Raw genomic sequence first — 21026 nt, 5'->3', positions numbered from 1 at the left:
TGTGCAGGGTGCTCGTTATGACGCATGCATGAAGGTTATCAGGAATTCTAGCCATATATGTTATTCCAAAGGAGAATTGAAAAGTAAGAGGATCGGTCTTAATGACACGTTTCTAGATACCAGAAGGAAAATAATTAGAATTATAGATCGAACGTAGCCGTGCCACTCCAAAGGGACGTTTTCCCGATTTTCGTAATATAAGAATTCAAGCTGGTTAGAGTCTCGAAGCGCCTTAAAAGGGAAACCTCGCTGGCCACTCAGGTGATGTAAAGGGTTAGGAGTAAACAGCGCCGCGGTGGCTCAGTGGTTAGAGCGCTCGACTACTGAGCCGAGTTCCCGGGTTCGAACCCGACCGCGGCGGCTGCGTTTTTATGGAGGAAAAACGCTAAGGCGCCCGTGTGCTGTGCTATGTCAGTGCACGTTAAAGATCCCCAGGTGGTCGAAATTATTCCGGAGCCCTCCACTACGGCACCTATTCTTCCTTTCTTCTTTCACTCCCTCCCTTATCCCTTCCGATACGGCGCGGTTCAGGTGTCCAACGATATATGAGACAGATACTGCGCCATTTCCTTTCCCCAAAAACCAAATATTATTATTAGCGGTGCTAGTCCAGCGCGCAGCAGGATATTTCAAATGAGGGAAATAAATACTCAACAACGCTTTATTTTGAATTCTTTCTAATAAGACTCACCACAATAAAACTATACGACCGCGCCATTCGGCAGGTAAGGAATGCTGTACAAGATAGAGATGTAATTAATGTTCTTATTTCAATTCTATTTTAACTTCGGAATTCCCTAACGTATAAGGAAGGACCACACAAAAAACCACGCATACCGACTAGTTTTAATTTTAGCACGTGTTGTGTGCCTCATTTTTGTTTCCCTGTTTTTTTTTTTCATCAGAAAATCTTATCTGACTTATTTTTACCGTTACACATCAGAACTTTTCTCGACACACCGATTGCTTCACCTAAGATGTTCTGCAATTTTTAAAAATAGGGGTTTTGAGTTAGAAGAGCGCTTTTCTCGGCATAGCATTGTCAGCGGTGTAGAGCATCGGAATACGGTTAAGACGCACTAACTAGCAGGCTGGTGAAATAATACTGAATAGTGAACTTTTTAACTATTGATGTTATAACTATTATCACTATTGATGTTGATGTTAGTCTCCTTCTCTGATGACGGCCGTGTAGCCCACCGTGATATCCATGTCATTTTCTAGAATTTCGAAAACGCAATTACCCTCGGCGCTGTGACCCAACAAATTTAGGTTATTTTGACGATCTACGTTTACTGGAGGGGTTGCTTTGTCTGCAAGCTTTTCGAAAGTGCCTGCATTTTGGCGCGATGCAGGGAAATTTTGTTGCGCCACAGTATCAAGGGTAATTGCGCCTTCGAAATTCTAAAACCTCGAATGGATATTACAGTGGACTACACGCCTCTCAATAAATAAGAAGACTAACAGTAGTTAGAAAGGTGAAAAATTAATTTTTGGTTTTTGAGGAAAGGAAGTGGCGTAGTAATTGTCTCACATCTCGGGGGGGACACCTGAACCGCACCGTAAGGGAAGGGATAAAGGAGGGAGTTAATAAAGAAAGGAAGAGGTGACGTAGTGGGGCGCTCTGGAATAATTACGACCTCCTAGGGTTCTTTACCGTGCACTGACATCGAACAGCACACAGGCGACATTTGCGTTTCGCCTCTATCGAAACGCGGCAGCCGCGGCCCAGTTCGAAATCGGGAACTCAGGCTGAGTAGCCGAGTGCCCAAACCATTGAGCCACCGCGGCGGGTAAGGGTGACTATTCAGTATTAGCCAACCAAACTAGTAATTAGCGCGTCTTAGCTGTATTCTGAACCACCACACCGCTTACAATGCTAAGTCGAAAAAGCGCTCTTCTAACTCAATAATAATAATAATAATAATAATAATTGGTTTTTGGGGAAAGGAAATGGCGCAGTATCTGTCTCATATATCGGTGGACACCCGAACCATGCCTTAAGGGAAGGGATAAAGGATAATAATAATAATAATAATAATAATTGGTTTTTGGGGAAAGGAAATGGCGCAGTATCTGTCTCATATATCGTTGGACACCTGAACCGCGCCGTAAGGGAAGGGATAAGGGAGGGAGTGAAAGAAGAAAGGAAGAATGAGGTACCGTAGTGGAGGGCTCCGGAATAATTTCGACCACCTGGGGATCTTTAACGTGCACTGACATCGCACAGCACACGGGCGCCTTAGCGTTTTTCCTCCATAAAAACGCAGCCGCCGCGGTCGGGTTCGAACCCGGGAACTCCGGATCAGTAGGATAAAGGAGGGAGTAACAGAAGAAATGAAGAGGTGCCGTAGTGGAGGGCTCCGGAATAGTTTTGACCACCTGGGGATCTTTAAAATGCACTGACATGCAGAGTTTATTTCCTTTATGCTTTAAATTTATGCAATTATTTATTCTTATTAACTATTTGATGCAAGACATGAAGTGCACTGCTGCTGATGGCGTCAAAAATTATTTTCTTGTAGCCAGGCTAAAATAAAACAACTAGAGTGCAAACTTAGCCTTCAAATCTTGTAGCGATGAATGCAAAAGCGTGAGGTACGTACGCGGCACAGAACAGATTTATCAGCGGTTTTTCACGACCTCGCTGCACACACTATTGGCCTTACGGGCCATGTGAGACCTTATTTCAGGAACAGCGTACCGAGGAAGAAGTATGGGTGGAAACAACTTTTATTGAAGAAAAAAAAAGAAACAAAAAATCTTCCAGGGTGGTCTCCTACTGGTCCAGGAGTCCACGGGCTTGTGCCTCGCACAAGGCCCCATCCACCAGCCATTTCTGGCCGGCGGGCTGAGCGGTCCGTAAAACAGCCTCCCAGGAAGAATGAGTGGGATTGGGGATGGGGGGTACTGCCTGTGGGGAAGGACATTTCCAAGGGTAGTGAAAAAGAGTGGATCTGGGCCGCTGAGCCACCACGGCGGGTCTCTTCTAGCTCAAAAAGCTTATTTTAAAGAAATTGCAGAACGCCTTAAGTGAAACACACGCTTTCATGTCTAATCATGTCGCTATTGGACGCGACGGAGAGGGCGCCTTTATTTTACACATGGCCCGATCTGTAGCGAGGATCAATATTAAGAAATCACATCCCAGGTTTGACGACATGATCTGACGTCCTATTACGTCATAAGTTATGGCTATCGTTTCTTTTTCTCCCCTCGAAAATCATGAGAAACTGCAACGTAACAGCACAACGGTTACCACGCAGAAAGCAGGTCAAAGGTTAAGGCTACAAGCTACCGATAAAGGTAACCAGCTTCTACTCGCGCGTTATTCGCAGATAGCTTCCGCGCAAGAATGGCCTGTTTGCACCCGTGCGCACACGCTCTCGTAGTTGTCTAAGTGTCCAACAGATGGGGCACGCTGTTCTCGGGAAAGCCTATGCACGACCGTGAATAAATACCCGTATTGCGGGAGGGTGCACCGGCCTCCAGCTGGAGACAACGCAGTTGCTTTTTGCAGCGGTGAACCCTTATCTCAGAGCCTAATCAGTATGCATACCCAAATATGCGGCCTGCAGATAACTTTTTTCTTGTAAAGCACCTTGGATATCGCCACACGTGTTCGCTTCTTGTTTTCTCTCGTCCTTTCGTTCCATCCTGGCAACGCAATCCTATGAGGAAACCGTATCTCGCTGGAACTGCGCACCAACCTTACCAGATCACCACATAACGTTACTATATTACGTTGGAGGGACACTGAGGTCAAGTGGACGTTGCTCTGTGCATTACCGCGTTCTGGTTACAGAAACACCAGTCTCACCCAAAAACGAAGCTTTTACAAGCTAGAAAACACACACACACACACAAACTTATATGCTAGGTGTAGCCATCACTGGCCAATTGTACAAGTAAACAGCGATATGTCGACATTTTTTTGTGTGCGGATCCCAGAGTTCGCATGCTATACAGCCATTCAATTCAAAACAATGGTCACGGAGCCATTTTCAGTGTATAGACGTCACGAGAGTTCAACGAGTGGCGGGAAAAAAAATTTAATGCAATTTCCTCTGCGATAAATTCTTTTGCCGCAGCACAAATGTCAGCACAGCCTTAAAGGCCAATAAATTGGATGGAGTTCTCCTCACTGCTCATCTACCGCTGCTGTCCATTGAAGGGACAGTTCTTGACCGAATGCAGTGCAAAATCCAAAGGCGCACATGTGCCAGCGTTTTTTTTTTTTAACAACTATGTATTTATTCTTCCTCCCACTCGGCCAGATGGGATCGAAGAACGCGATGCAAAGAAAAATTGCACTAGACACGTTTAAAACCTGTCACCTAGCAAGACGCATGCTGCAGCATTTCGCGAGAACGTTGCTGCCATAGACACGTGCGGTATGGAAACATTGTGCAAGGCGCAGTCCGGTATGACGACAAAGATGAACTGCTACAAGCATTTTAAAGCCCATTAATTAATCAAACTTCTGAAAGTCACCTAAAACTTTTCACTTGTCAAGTAAACCTGCTACCGAGGGTGTTCGTAGACATTACATGCGTTCCTGACTTGTCACAAAAACACCCGCGCCAGTCAGTGCCTTGTGGTATTGATTCACCCGCATTACACCTATGCGGTCGGGAGTAGGCTGCACTTTCTTTATAGCTCCGATGCGTTTGACAAGATTTTCAAATTAGAAGAGTAAAGGATAGAAAATGATTAGAGCATGAAATAGACCTCCTTTCTTCGTTTTTTGCCCGTTTTCTGGCACACTCTTGGTATGATATGAGACTTATAACGAGGTTTCCGCCATGTTGGCTGCACTGCAATACCGGCAAAGGACCTGTCCAATACTCAAGGGTCGGACAGAGAACGACTCCTATCAGCACGCAACAATAACTGTACCTGTCTTGCCACGCACTGCCTCACACAGTATACCGTATGCAGTTGGCAGGAAAAGTTTACGAGGTGAAATTGTTTGTCACAGAACAGAGCGCTGACTGACAACTGAATTTTATTGGACGGCCAGCAAGCTTTTACACTTACTGGCTACCAGAAAGGAAAGAAAGCACAAAACCACAGAAAAACATGCACGGAAGTAACTAGTGCCGACGGAAAAGTGGCACGTGTCAATCGCCTGCATTGTCTACAGGTATCGGGTCATGTACATGTTCAGTCCGCTGCCCGCAATATCAGACGACTGGGTAACGAGGCATGGCTATATAAATTTGTTCCGAGCACACACATCTCGTACACTTTTGCTAGCGACTGTACCTTTCATTCATGCCCGCTGGTGGTATATGCAGGGCTTAGCGTCCCAAATCGACACATGGGTCATCATGAACGCCGTAATTGAGGGCTCCATATTAATTTATGCCACCCGAGGTTCCACAATACAGCATGCTGGACGAATTGGTTTTTAACTTCCATATCTACAGCGCTAAAGACGGGGCAGAAGAAACACACACAAGTCACACAACAGAGCGCTGACTGACAACTGAATTTTATTGGGCGACCAGCGAGCTTTTATACTTACTGGCTACCAGAAAGGAAAGAAAGCACAAAACCACAGAAAAACATGCATGGAAGCAACTGGTGCCGGCGGAAAAGTGGCACGTGTCAAATCTCGCAATCAAGATATTTCATTTCTTTTTGCGACATTGCCATTGAAGGCGCGCTTATACAAACATCCTGCAATCTTGCAATCATATGTGCCTCCATTATTTCTCTTGTCAGAGCGTCATGATGTTTTCCTATCACGCTCCATTCACTGTACAGCGGTTCACAGGCTTCATTATCACTTTCTTCCGCTTCTTCAGTTGTGCAGTCCCTACAATGTTTGGCTACGTGGCCTGAAGTGGCCACAACGTGCGACATTGCCATGATGCTCTTTTTTAATCTTTCGTTGAGACAGCGACCCGTCTGTCCAACGTACCTCTTCCCACAGGACATGGGCAGAGAATAGTAGACCCCTTCTTGACAGGTAACAAAACTTTCACCGTGCTTAACTAGACACCCGCGCGGTTCAAAATTTCTGCCATTTACCCTCTTGAACATGCTAGACAGTTTCTTTGGCGCTGAAAACACGACATGAACACCTGCACGGCTTCCAATCCTTCTGAGGTTGTGGGAAACCTGACGGAGGTACGCAGGCACGACAAGAACCTTTCTCTTCTCTTTTTGCCTAATGCAGTCGCTTGTGTTCATAACTTTTAAGCTTTTTTTTTTCCTTCAGTTTTACTGCCAGTGAAGTCAGAACTTCGGGTGGGTAGCCAGCCTTCGTTAGGCGATCGACTTGTATTCCAGAGCTTCGTTCCATGTCATGTTCACAACACTTTTTTTTAAACATTATTAAAAACAGCGTGAACAATGGCTCGTTTTACGAGTTTGGAATGGGCTGATGAGTATGGAAGGATGTGTCTTTGAGCTCGGGGCTCGTAAGACCAACAGATGTGGGAAGGAGTGAAATGCAGTGATATATCCAAGAACCTGATAAAATCTTGAACTGGTGTTTCATTTGTTAATGACAATGGCTCAAGGTACTCCACGAATACTGCGTAAACATTTAAAAACAGCTGCTCAAATTCGAGGTTGTCACACTGTAAAGATACAAAGTAATCTTCTACAAATCATTGTACACGATTTGTAGGAGATTACTCCGTATTTTTACAGTTCAAGATTTCATCAGGATCTTTGGCAATGCTTGGCACGCAGCCAAACATTATAGGGACTGCAGAACAGAAGAAACGGAAGAAAGTGATAATGAAGCCTGTGAACCGTTGTACAGAGAATGGAGCGTGATATGAAAACATCGTGACGCTCTGACAAGAGAAATAATGGAGGCATATATGATTGCAAGATTGCAGGATGTTTGTACAAGCGCGCCTTTAATAGCATTGTCACAAAAAAGAAATGAAATATCTTGATTGCGAGATTTGACACGCGCCACTTTTCCGCCGGCACTAGTTGCTTCCGTGCATGTTTTTCTGTGGTTTTGTGCTTTCTTTCCTTTCTGGTAGCCAGTAAGTATAAAAGCTCGCTGGCCGTCCAATAAAGCTCATTTGTCAGTCAGCGCTGTTTTGTGTGACTTGTGTGTGTTCCTTCTATCCAGTCTTTAGCGCTGTAGATATAGAAGGCACCCGAGGTTTTTTTTTTTTTTTAAACGCGCTAACCTCGCGCAGCACAAGATCACTAATCCATTTCACCTCCATCGAAATGTGTTCGCCGCAGCCGGCATTCGAGCCCGCGACCTTGGAATCAGAAGCCGAAAGCCAAAACCACAGTGCCACCGTGGCCGGTCATTTACGTGTTGCGACCACTCAGTGGCTATGGCATTCAGCCGTCAATTACGATGTCGCGGGTTCGACCCGGTCGCGGCGGCCACATTTCGATGGAGGCGAAATGCAATAACGCCCGCAGCTGAGGTTTCTGCGTACGCAGAAAATTCCAGGTGGTCGAAATGAATCGACAGCCCTTCGCACCCCTTCCACGCATGGCTTTAGCGCGTAAAATTCCAGTAAAATCCACGCCCTTCACCCAGCTAGCACGTCTCCCGACCACAGACATCACCGCCAGAAGAAGGAAGCGCATCGTGCTTGGGGACCAACGAACTACGCTGCGGACAGAAAGAGCTGCAGGAGGAAGCTGACGGTGACACTGAGTGCGTGACAGGTGCTGTCAACGAAATACGGCACGGCGGGTCTATTGGCCACCTCGCTTCCAGGGCGCGAAAATGAAAAACTTCTCCTTCCGTCCAACGACAGGTTGATGAGACAGAAGCCCATTTACCCTAATGTGTTGGCTAACCTCGACGATTCGCTGACAATAAAGCTAAAGATGATCGCCCTAAACGCGCATGAGGACGTGTGTAAAGTGCGGATTAAAGTTGGCGCGCTGCTCGTAGCCGCCACAACCATGTTCCAGGCCAAATCGCCAAGATGGGATGAAGGTGACAGATACGTGTTCAGCTCCGAGTGCGTGAGAAGGCAGGTAAAACTACTGTAAAGGAGGTGAACGTGGGACGGACTAAAGCAGATTATTTCTCCGTTTTGGAACTCCTTTTTTGCAGTAATTGGCAGCCTACAGGCACTTCGCCTTCTAAATGAACGTTGGATTAACCTGAATGCTCCAGAAATCCCTCTTACATTTCTCTCCCTTTCCGAGACAAAAAGCTGCTTGGCGGTCTATAACCAGACACCAGAGAAAACGACCAGAAGGCGCTGCCCATATGACAACACCAGAGAATAAAAGAAAATAATCACTGTGCAGGAACTGTTGCTACAAACGCAAAAGAAAGTTCACTGGGACCCTGTGACAATTTGGCTCGTTCCCTGCAGTTTTATTTTTGTACTGTATGCTACCGTGTGGCAAGTGGAAACAAACTGAAAGTAAAAAAAAAGTGCTGGAGAAAAAAAAAGTTATTCGACAATGAGCAGTAAAGCTTAGCGCCGCATCAGTGACGCTGTAACGGAGCGAAATTCCTCGCTCGGGACCAAGTCGCCCCGGCCTGGCGAGACGAGCAATCGCAGGGCAAGGGGAGAGCCGCCGGTGAATAAGGCCCTTTATCAGGGGACCCTGGACGTGCTAAAGAGGAAGTGCGCGCGCCTAGTGACGACACAAGCAAGCTGCGTGACCTTGGCGCGTATCGCGACCGCCATACGACGGCGTCCGATGCCGAGGAGCTGCGCCAAGGAGGGCGATAAGCGGGGGGGAGCGCCCAACAAGAACGACGCGGGAACGAGGAGTTGGCTGGACGCGCCTATCCGACAGCGCCCAACTACGTGCGTGGCTTTGGACAGGGGCCGCTATCAGGTGAAACGAATGAACGCCATAACGGAGCTGGGCTGCAGCAGCTGAACGACTCGCGTTTCTCTTTGCGAGGTTGACGATACCGCTGGCCCGTATATGGACGTCCATTTTCTCTCTGCAACCGACTTGTAAGACGACGTGGGATCCTTGCGCAGCAAGATCCGCGAGGATCGAATGGCACAGAGGACTATAGGTATAAAGCGAGCGGTCTCCGTCGCGCCAACTTAAGCTGTAGCGCGGAACAGATCGCGCGCAGGAGCCGGTTCTGGCACCTCGCTGCTCCTTGGAGCAACCGCCCGACGTGCCGTACTTGTGGCCGCGGTGATTCCGGTTTTAGACATAGGCGCTGGCATCAGAGGTATCGATGGATGCGGGCAGGCCAACTATCACCAAATTCGTCGCTACTTCAGACGTCTAAGCTCACTGCATAGTATACCTCTTCTCACAGCCTGTTTGCAGTAGAGTGTACGATACGACAGTGAGACGACAGCTTGCAGCAGCGTGCAGTACCCACGCCTCCGTGAGCCAACGACGCAAGTCTGGAAGCCGTCGCCTAACGATCGTGGCTCCCATTATATGGTCAACAAGTTGCGAGACGCAGTTTAGTTCAGCGCACAGCACTTGCAGAGGCAGGCAAGGCTCGCGCGTTTCCCCGTGCTGAGATCGTAACCTGGCAGCTCAAAAGCGCCAATAAGGGTACTAGGCTGCCAGCGAGCAGGTGGAGTAAAAAGCCGGCCATCAGCCAACAGGCTGCAGTGCTGACGCTGCAAGCACGTGCACTTGGAGACCTGGGTCGTGGATCCGCGGAGAACATAAAACGAAGAACAAAAAGGCATTTACCACTGGCCACCGGTGGCTCTGCAGGAACGACTGCCACCATAACGGTCTGCGCGGGTCTTAATGCGGCCCCGCTTCAGACTCGCCAGTTCCCGCGTAATCAGCGCCACAAAGTCTCGGATGTGCTCCGCATGCAGCGTCGAAATCGCTTGCGCCGCGTATACGAAAACCTTGACATTTTTCGATGCCGCAGAGCAGAAATTTAAAGTGCTCAACCAGCAGCATAGTGCTCAGCTGAGCTGGTTAACGCGGGACAGCAAGAGTGAGAAACGCAGGACAGCAGCGCAGTTTTATTGCGCGGAGCGGTATGAATAGCACGCCAATACTGTGGGCAACGAATGGCGCCATATCAGGGGGCTCCAGATTGCGTTCGACCGCAGTGTTCGACGTGTACTAACTTCCTTGCACGCCAGGGTCTTTTGGTTCTGGCCCAGTGCAAGTTATGGAAAAAAAAAACGCAAAATGAGACGAGAACCGCACTGAACGATAATAAAAGTATTTATTTCTGGGTGGTACCCAGAGAAACGGGGAGTAACCTCCATCGGGCAGCTAAGGGTGACAATATCTCCCGGACCGTCAGGTGTAGGCAAGCTGTGTCGTCGAGCAACAGTGGCAACACAATCGTCCTTGTCTGCACCCTAAAAAGATCAGGTAACGGTTCCGCACATTAGGCAGACTCATTACCGGGCCCGACTTGTTTGTGCTGTATAGGACGCCACCTACAGCACAAACCTGAAGCTATTTTGGTTTGGTTTGGTTTATGGGGGTTTAACCTCCCAAAGCAACTCAGGCTATGAGTAGGGACACCGTAGTGAAGAGCCCCGGAAATTGCGACCACCTGTGGTTCTTTAACGTCCACTGACATCGCACAGTACACGAGCATCTATTATTTAGCCTCCATCGAAATTCGACCGCCGCGGACGGGATCGAAGCCACGTCTTTCGGGCCAGCAGCCGAGCGCCATAACCACTCAGCCACCGCGGTGGCTGAACCTGAAGCTGTGTTTGAGCGAACATTCATTCCGTTTCCTCGAGAGGCTTGTCAGGGGACTACTTGTAAAGACTGTCTCAATGCGGGCCGCATCGCTTCCCGCCAACAGCGTAGGAGGGTCAGCGCTTCAAACACGCGATGCTTGCTTACTTCACACAGCAGGCAAGATACGCCTATGTTGCCTGTCGCCTTCCTGCAGTGCAAGTGGTTTGCGTTCCGTGTGGCCCCTCTGCGCACATCTGCAGTGCACGGCCGCTTGACTTGGCCGAATGTCAGCGCTGCGTTCCGTCTGCTTCGCAGCCCCGTCCTGCGTTGCCTAAGGACAGCAAATGAACGACTGATTCCGTGAACCGACGTGAGGCGCTGGACAAATGTACAAGCCTCGTGCACGTTGCGGATGCTCCAATGTTTTATTACTTTTTTTCAAGCATTCTTTCTTATGGGTAGCACGAGTGGTCTAAGAGGCTTTGTGCGCATTTCGAAAGCTACGTGCGCTAGTTCGGGATGAATTGCAATGTCAGCGCGATTTTCGTTGGCTTCCACGCTGCACGCAAAGCACCGAGACTGCACCTGCAGTGCTCTCTCGGTGATACGCGACGGTCCTTCTCTGTACGCGTCAAATTTTGGATCACAGAGAACGCCGGCGGATGTGTGACTTTGAGCGCCGCGAGGGTGCAGATCCGAGCCTCGGCAACACAACCACGCTTAGGAACCACACGTGCCGGAGACGGGAACCTTTCAAACGCCTATGTTCCTACGCATGCAGAAACAAGGACGACGCAGAGCAACGCGCAGATTTACAGTTTATTATTATTATTATTATTATTATTATTATTATTATTATTATTATTATTATTATTATTATTATTATTATTATTCTGTTCTTGGAGAGGGACAGGAGAAGGACGACAGGAAGGGTATGCTGTTCAGTGCCCAGTATGTTGCCATACACGCAAGAGATGGCGACACTAGTGACAGAACGGCAAAAGGGAGGCACTTGGGAGAAAGGGAGACTAGAAAGATGGACCTCAGAACCCAACCTTTTTTTCTTTGTCGCAATGTCGATGTGATTCGAAAAAGATTTTTTTTTTCTTTAAGATGAAACGGGCTTGTCGCATATATCATTAAAATGTTCAATGCACCTTCAGTATGCGCTTGATGAAACTTGAAACTCCGCGTGCAATACAAGCCCACAAAAATGCGGCGTTGATGTAAAAGAGAGCCGAGTCCGCCAGCGGTTGGTTTTTACGCGCTACGGCGTTCGGAATGGCGGTCACAAACGCTGCGCACCGCTGAGTAAACGCAAGCGCACATTACTGCGGTTCCGCTAGGCGGGTAACTCATCAATATTGATGTAAACACTCGCTGAACGACGCCACAAAAACAACAGCGCAAAGTACCTTCGCGTAGTACCGCTACGCAGCTGCGAAATGCCGCCACAACGTGAAAGCGCAGCTTTTAAATGGCTGCGCGCGAAAGAAAAAAAAAAGAAAATGTCGCCAAAGATCAGTCCTCCTGCACGCATTTTCCACTCGAGGATAATCGCTCCGCGTGCAGTGTCCCGCTGAAGAGCTCTTCCCTCCAATCTACCTCTAACTTCAGAGAGGGCAGTTCATCACCTCTCTGACAGGGGAAAAAGGGAGAAAAAAGAAAGGAAACAAGGTCTACTCATACTGCAGTCAACAAAGAAGTAAGCCGGGCTAGTTGGTACATTATTTGCATGGAAACAGCGCAGCAGACGGGACCAAGAAAGGAAGACACGCACATGGGAGCTGCAGCCTGCGCAATAAAGTAGCAAATGGGCCGTATACGAAATGAAACTCGGCAGATTATTTCGGTTGGTTCCGTCGCCCTCTCTTGTTCAAACCCGGCAATTTCTGTTTTAGCCAGTCTTGTCTTTCATTTCGAAGCTGAACAAAAGAAAACGCTCATTCCATGCTCTCTGAGAGTATCTGCCACTGTTGGCGTCTGGTTCGACGACAATGACGTTGCCCTGCATGCGAATGTAATAATTAACGAATAGAAGCTTGCTAGTATAAAAAAAAGAGGGAAGAGAAAATATAGGGCTGGCGAGAACGCCGCAAGAATGCAATGGTGGCCCTGTGCAAAGCATTCAGAGGCCATTAAGTCATCCCAATAAAATTCATTTTTCTCAGTCAATTATTTGATACACTAATTGACCGACCGATCAATCAATCAATCAATCAATCAATCCCGCTTGAATTTTCTTCTGCGCTTCGCATTGTTTCAGCTGGGGTGTGGCACGTTCATTTCGCCTTTCAATGCTGCAATATCAAACGTAGCATTTTCTAAAAACTTGCACTGAGCAGGTGCCAAAGTGCTGAGTGGGAAGAAAGCTGACCTATGCAGATATGGAAACCTCGAAGGTTCAAAGCCCGAGCGGGACATGAGTTGACAGCGGGCTAGCTTGTCTGTGAATATGCCGACCGACGTCCCTGCGCGGGGGATAGTAGGGTGGCGAGAAGCGTTGTTCGTGCTTCTTCCCAGAAGCATAATGGAGCCGAGCGCACAGCGCAAATGTATGCCCCTTCGGGACAGGCTTCTTAGTCACTCCATCCTTTCTTTGTTTACATTCTAAGACAGCACACACGCGTTCCTTTCTTTTTTCCTCGCTCTTTTCCCGTCAGCGATATATCAGGGGTCAAACAGCGGGGAACATTCTCTAAAATGGCAGCTGTCATTCTTTGCCGCCTATTGTTAACGGTGGTTTTCCAAAGCACCGCCCCAGTCGCGTGTCTGCAGGCGCAAATATCAAGAGGTTCGTTGCAGCTACCAAGGTTGTCACTTTGCTTAATAGATACATTAAAAGCGCCGCACCATTGACAACCAGGAGGCGTTGCGCAAAACATTACTGCGTGACCATGCACTAACTATGCGGCTATTTTTAATTACATTTGACCAACATCCTCCAACATCGCGGCAACTGATAGCGGCAGCGCATATCACGCGATAACGTGTCGCATATAGGGCCAGCGATATCAGCGTGCGCCGGCTTTGGAGGTAAATGACAGCCACGTAGTTGCGACGAGCGAGCTGCGAGGTCGCGTTCGGTTTTGCAGCACGCTTCGCCGGTCGGGCTTGAAAGCTCCTCACTTCTTAAAATGCTTCCACTGTGCTCGCGAAGACTGCGCGTGCTGTCATAGCGGAGCGTTTACTCGGGCACGCAAGTATACGTCTCACGTTAATAACAGCAGAAGAACAGGCGAAATAAAGGAATCAGAAGCACACAAACAGCGGAGGGAAACGGACACGCGGCAAGCTGAAACGGTTTCCAGCGATCGCTTCAGCTTGCCGCGTGTCTGTGTCGTTTCTCTCGTTTCGAAGGCTAAGCCGAGCGGGTTCACTTGCCATCACATTTGAAACCTATGGCGACCAGACCTCAGTTCAGACTCGAACCTTCCACGGAACATGCGCTTAGGCTTCCGGGAAGCTGCCCAAATGCTTTGCTATTCGTGGCCCTTTCTCTCTCGCTTTGGACCATGGTCGCAGGGACCGGCTAAGGACGGAATGCTCATTTCATAAAACGCTGCTCCCTGCATGGAGCATGGACGCGCCGGCGTAACAGAAAACGGGTTCGGACGCCGTCCGTGGAATGCAAGCCGCACCCGGTTGGTTGCGCCCGCGAGTTGTTTCTTTCTCGTTTCTCACTTACTTTTCCTCTCTTATGCCTCCTGAACTTACCAGAGCACCCTATTTACACCGAACCCCGCGCCAGTGCAGGCACGAGGGCCCGCTTGCTATATCCGAAAGGTGAGAAGATAGCAAAGGTGCACCACACAGCACACTTGTTTGCGTGGAGCGGGACGCTCTCCCCGCGAGGCACACAACACACGCCCCGCGCTGCAGCGGTCACCGCTGTTGGCACGTCACGCAGGGCTCCATCACTGAGGGGCCGCTTCACGCAAAACGGGACACACTGCACACACGTTGAACTGGCACGCACAGACACGAGCGTGTTATCCGCAGGGGAAGCGCTGGCCACCTCCAGACTTGGCGTAATCCACAGGGTGTGCGCGGAGAGGACGCTTCCCGGCTGGCCCAGCGCAGCAGGACAGAGCCACCGGTTCGCCGCGCCCATGCAGTGGATCGACACACGCCTGCCCTCCGAGCTGCAAAATAAAACAAAAGGGGGGGGGGGGGGAAGCAGGGCGTATGAGGCACCCATCCCTTTCACTGTGAAGAGGCGCGAACAAAACCCTACAGCCATTTGGTCATATACAGGTCTTCTCCAGGTCAGATGAAGGCCTCTGCCGCACAATTCACTGCAATACAGCAGCCCACAGAGCAAACTGCAAAGCTTAGGGCTTCCTTCGGTTGCGTTCGCTTAGCACCCTTCGTTAGTTTAAGGCCCCTTTCCTGCGTTAGGAGAGGAGCTCCCCGAAGCTAAATGCATTTAGTCACCTCACCTGAGGTGCCCCAAAAAATGTGAAGTATACGAAAAACAGCACCTGTTTGTACACTCGAGGTCTATGGCAAGGCAGACAAAACCTTTTTTTTTTCGTTCATGAGTTATTTTTTTAGCACCGAGATAAACGGAAGGATCTCCACAAACGAACTTCAGTAAATAAATCAGATGCACGCAGTAGGGACGAGAGATGCGGTGGCGTGGCGCTTCGGTAAATCCGGTGAGGTTAAACGCTGGGCGCCAACCACAGCAGCATCGCTTGCGGCGTGCACCACTGACATCAAGGACAAGCAATTTCTTGTCAAGCGTTTGGCTGTCTCCATGGTGCATGTAGAAGATGTCACTCAACACCTTTGCCATTATCGCAGACTTTCCAATCTACGAAGGAAGAAGGCCCCAGCAGTCACATAGGCAGCGGTACCACGGAATGTTAACTATTACAAGTGCTGGTGTTTTGGAAGCAAGAATAAGTGTTTAATAAAATAGGAAGTGCAATAAATTTATTTTCCGAACCACGTTATCTGCATGCATGCACACACACACACACACACACACACACACACACACACACACACACACACACACACACACACACACACACACACACACACACACACACACACACACACACACACACACACACACACACACACACACACACACACACACACACACACACACACACAGCGAAGAAAAAAATATGTTAAATAGAGACGTGAGTCGAACTCCACCGCCAGCTTTTTTTAATGCCAGGTGAATTTAAAAGATCGGTGATTGTGTGGTCAGACATCAGATGGACACCTTACTATGAATTACAAATAGCGTGATTTCTGCTGCAGATGCCGCGAAATGTTTTAGCTCTTCTTGCGTTGTTAACGTTGCCAAAGCTTTATTATTAGGCGTCAGTTGCGCGTTGCAGCTCGCATGCAATCCCATAAGAAAGGCTGCATTGTATGAAATTAACCGTGAATTCACAGTGTCAGGGCGGGTATGTGCTCAATAGCAAGAGAAAAACATATAATCCCGACTCTTAAAGGGAAGAGTGCGAAGAACGAAGTGTCAGCAAAAGCAGGGCGACTCAAAGAAGGTTCACAATTGGCACTCCGCGACAGATGAACAGCCAGGACTTTCGGGCGCCCAGGTGGCGCAGCCTACGTTTATTAACGGCGGTCTGCAAGCATGTGCGACTGTATGTTAACTCGGACACGGCGTTCGCTGAAGCAGAACGCAGCTGAAAAATAACACTCATTCAATGGAATGAGATAACAGCAAAAGGCCCGAATACACGTTCCACTCCTGCCAAGAAACCCCGCTTTGTTGAGTAACAGGGACAGCAGTGCTAAGGAAAGAAGTGAGCGAGTGGAAGTTTCTGGGAATATTCCGCATCATCGCGTTCTATTATTATGATATTCATTTCAATGTCGGGGTCCTTGCTTCATTCTTCTATTCCGCGAAAAGGCGTCGGAAAAGGAAACGAGCGACTGAGAGCGCTCATATGAATACACGTGCCGTCCGGAAAGGAACGAACACGCAAAATTACTGTACTACAAAGGAAGCAGCAGGCGAGGGCGGGAGTTTGTTTTAGCCTTTGCCTCAACAACCCGCTGTCAGGCAACCTGGAAGCGATGGGCACCGCTATCTCGGTCGGACAGCACGGAAAGGTGACCCCTCGGGTGGCGGAGAGAGCGCGACGAGATAGCGCGCGGGTGACGAGGAGGGGCACCTGTCACATGGGCGATCCCCGACACGTGCGCTTTCTTCCTCGCTCAACGAGAGAGGAGGGCGCAGCACACGTGTACGAGTGCGGCGCGTGTATCGCTCCGCCGGAGCCTTTGCAAGTGCATTACGCCGCCGCCCGGCGAGAGATGGCGGGACGTGCCTGTGGTCGGGTCGATCTCCCTTCGCGGCTGTCAGCGTAGCGACTCTGTTTCAGAGCTCCCTTCCATTCGTTCCTCCTTACCCCCCCTGAGCGCTGCTCGACGGCCTTGACCGTGGCGCATTATGCAGTCGGTTTTGCATGCTTCCTTTCCTTTCTGGAAGGCTGCGGCCCGAATATGAGAACTGGCTGTGGTGACCTGATGCCTGCTAGTGCTGTAATTATAATCCCGCTAATAACTATTTTTTCACAAATGCATTTGCCCACCATTTGCCGTCTGTTAAAAGCCTTGTTCTCGTCGTTGTACTGGACCCGCATCATGCAGATACAATCCGAAACTAAGTCGGCGTCCGAGCTGTGCGCCGCAAATGGCTCTCGGTGGTGCAGCTAGTGTCCACTGAAAATACTCCGACAAATTGCTCTAAGCGGCCTACTCACACTGGCATGGATTTCCTTTTTTTCTTTGCTGGGGGGGTGGCGTGTGTGCCATTCTAGAGACTCTGCCGGCCATGCTACTTTTATCACGATGTTCTCGTTCAAACTGCTCGGTTGCAAGAGCTAGCCGTGGCTGCTGCAAACTGAAGAAATGAATTTCGTTCGCGTAGGAAACAGCTCAAAATTTTGGCAGCTATCTATTCTGCCAGTGGCCGACCCAGATTCACCACGTTCGGTTCTCCACGAAGGGCGCCTTGCGAGGCTCTACAACGCTTGCTTCGCGGTCGCCAGGCAGACCACACACACACACACACACACACACACACACACACACACACACACACACACATATATATATATATATATATATATATATATATATATATATATATATATATATATATATATATATATATATATATATATATATATATATATATATATATTCGCTTTGTTGAATTCAGGTCCACTGCCAAGAGCACTTTAATAAACACGGAAGAGGTTGACACGTTTGAGTCATACTCGGATGAGCCCAAGGCGCTTGCGGGAGTTTTTTCAGTTCTTGGGCCAAAAAAAAAAAAAAATGTCTTCCCAGGGCGGTGCCGTGCGGGGCAAGTGTTATGCCCTCCGCTTGCACAAGGGGGCCGAAAAAGTGCGCCGGTTCTTCCGCATAGGCCGGTGTCATCAGCGCAACAGGTCGGTACGCCCCTGCGGCGATGGGGGGCACACTGACAGGACCCGCACAAGTGATGCGCATTGCGTCAGCCTGCGCACGGTTCCCGCGTTCACTACCGGCGAGCTCCACGACGACAGACTGCTGCAAAACTGCTACCCCTGCACGCGACTTCAGCAGTATATCCGGCGTACTCGTTTGCCAAGGGCGGATTCCATGCGCAGTCGGCGACAGAATTAACTGCTCGGCAGCAGCAGCAGACGGAGAACGTTAGCATGCAGAAGCCAATGAAAACCAGGAGACTGTGCAGCCTTATAGCGTACCTCTCCGCTTACCATACTAATCCCGACTGCGGGCATGCTGTTCCGCTCTAGGCTTGCTAGGTGGCCGCCGAGGACCATCATGACTAGGCAAGTTTGTGCATCTCTTACCAAAGCGATTATTTCAAGCGAGACCGAGTCACTACCAATAAGTGTGGCTAACAACCTGCTAAATCAAGCTTGATAATGAGCCCACAAACCCATTACGGCCCGTATCATCCGCAAGGCACCACGTGACCCGCCCTCGCGCTGTCCAGCACCAAACAGGGCCAGGCTTGCCGCAGTTGCGTGCACTGACGGTGCGCTAAAACTGGACCTAACGATCTGGCGCGCTCCACGGCTGACCTTGGCGGGGCCGTCTCAAGGGCGCGCGCCACTGCAGCCGTGCAGTCGCTCAGCCAGCTGTTGCTAGCCGTGCGTGCCTCGTGGCGCTGCCGCCCCACAGGGGGGGGTGCGTGCCAGGAACCCGGCGTCGCGCCAGTCTATTTTTCGCGTTTCGCGGCATTTGAAGGCGCAGGTAGAGCCGCAACACGACCCAGTGTCGCAAACCGGGCAGACATGGAATCGCAGCACTCTGCGCCACCGGAAGGCAGCGAAGGAGAGCAGCAATTTTCACGCTTGCGTCACGCGGCGGCAGGTACCGCGACGCGTGAGTCAAGCCGCTCTTCCAGCGAAAACAGCGGAACTCACTCGCAGGCCACTCTTTGCTCCTGAATGAAACTTGGTTGCCGGGCCGATACGATGCCCTCGAAGCGTTTCGCTTTTCAAAGTAGCAACCATTTAAGCGCAGCGGTATTCCTTTCGCCCGAGAAGAAGGCACGTTGAGAGAGCCCCCCCTCCGGTGCAATGCCCCGAAAGGCCACGCCGCAGCAGAAGCGCGCTCTACACGTGCGTCCAGATAAGGCGCTCAGTTGACGGGCAGATAGCGGCAATTGTAAGCTGGCTTGTCGAGGAGCGGTCAAGGCCGGCGGAATCGGGAGCAGGCGGTGGTGCGTAAGGGCTCGCGCGGCCGACAGCTTGTCGACTGGGCTCAGCTCCAGCGAGCATTGCAAACAGCTCTCGGGGTCGAGGGTGCTGAGACACCTTGCAGTAACGGCCGCCGAATATGACGCTTCTTCGATGAGTGGTTACACGTGTAACCATCAGAGTGTGACGGAAGACGCCCACCCGAAAGTGGGTAAGAACTAAAGGGGCTCAACCGCACTGGCTACAAGGATGGGTGCACGAAGGAAGGGCATGGGTCAAGGGGTTGAGTTTGCAACTTCCAAGGACGAACCACTGCGGAAAACGACATACAGCAAACGCGCATTTATCCAAAATAGCAACGATCAGCCGTTTTTCAAGGCAGTAGGAATCACACCTACATTTGGTAATTAAAGGCATATATGTACAAGGTTTTTTTTTAGTTCTTTGTTTCCTTGGTGAACTGCATCTGTCTAGAACGTCACAGAGCAAGCAACAAAATAGCCGTTTTGCTGCATCCAGTGAGTCTTGCAAGTCTAGCAAACAGCACCCTGCGAGAGCACTAAGGCAAGGCGCGCCAACAACAACAACAACAAAAATCGGGAGGCAGGGCATGAAGATAGCAGCAGCACTGTGGAATTTCAAGCTTGAGTTTTCGCGGTTCAGTGACCAAGCTCGCCCTGCACATGCACGTCGCTATGACTGATTGACCGATTTGCAGGCAAGCGCGAAATGACGCCGTGCAAAATGCGGATGGTAGAGCAATATATGAATTTGATGCGCGGTCTGAATAGCCGTCGGCGGAACTATAGTAATATATAAGTTACAAACAATATGTCATCGCCTGTTCGAAATTCCAAGCAGACAACACGGACTGTGCACTGAGCACGAAGAAAAAAGAGTAACAAAACAAAGCGAAAGTGAACTCGAGCAGCGACTGCGCAAAGCACGGTGCTAAACCCGGACGTTATCAGTAGCTCAAAAGGGGAAAATGATAATTCTGTGGGTTCAGTTAACCCTTCAGCGAATTCGCGCAAATTCTGCGAGTTCAGCGCGGAGGAGTACTGCTCCACCGTACAAGGTCGATACAGCAGCGATGATAGTCAAACCCAGTTATGCAAGAGGGAATCTAGACTTGAATCATCCTGATAAGAGAGCCGAAGTGCGCAACCACAGTGCGCGATTCCTGTTAACGCGGTGTTGCGACATGACAGCGGAAGCGTTGCGTTACCCCGAAACAGTTCGCCACGCGCGGTAATCTTCCGCGAGGTCATTCGCATGCATTTCGCCTCGCTGAATGAGACACGATGGCTCTTCTTTTCGTTTATTGACTATTTTCCGGCATCACAAAGCAGTACTCCTGGTGTCCTCGTGGGACTGGGAAAGTGCAGCGCCGGCTGCCACCTCTGGCACTGCGGAGCGGACACCAGACGCGCGATGCATCAAACAGTGTCACAGGCACGCGCGACGCCCGCTTAGCGAAATCAGGAGAGACGACAAATGGAGCAGTAAGAAATGTGCGGCGCCACGCGCCCAACATTTGAGCGGGCGCCCGGTAACAATGGGCCGGCGAAGCGTCATCGCAGCACGTGCGGCCTTGGCATGTCCTTTGGCGCTCCCCAGGCGCGGAGAGCGCGGCACAGCTGCCACCGCCGCGGCTTCCGGGTGGGCGACGCCGGCGCAGCCACGTGCCATCGGCGGGGC

At 50.0% G+C, this 21026-nt stretch overlaps 1 protein-coding gene across 1 annotated transcript in view; it reads right to left on the bottom strand.

Moving 5' to 3' along the window:
- LOC144113663 (uncharacterized) overlaps positions 1-21026 on the bottom strand; it is a 110343-nt gene that overhangs the window by 54188 nt on the left and 35129 nt on the right. The window contains exon 3 of the mRNA XM_077646873.1: positions 14332-14759. The gene's annotated coding sequence lies outside the window, so the exon portion shown is untranslated. The remainder of the gene's footprint in view (positions 1-14331; positions 14760-21026) is intronic.

Source organism: Amblyomma americanum, chromosome 1 (genome assembly GCF_052857255.1).
Source record: "Amblyomma americanum isolate KBUSLIRL-KWMA chromosome 1, ASM5285725v1, whole genome shotgun sequence".
Taxonomy (NCBI): domain Eukaryota; kingdom Metazoa; phylum Arthropoda; class Arachnida; order Ixodida; family Ixodidae; genus Amblyomma; species Amblyomma americanum.
This window is presented reverse-complemented; position numbering and strand designations above follow the sequence as displayed.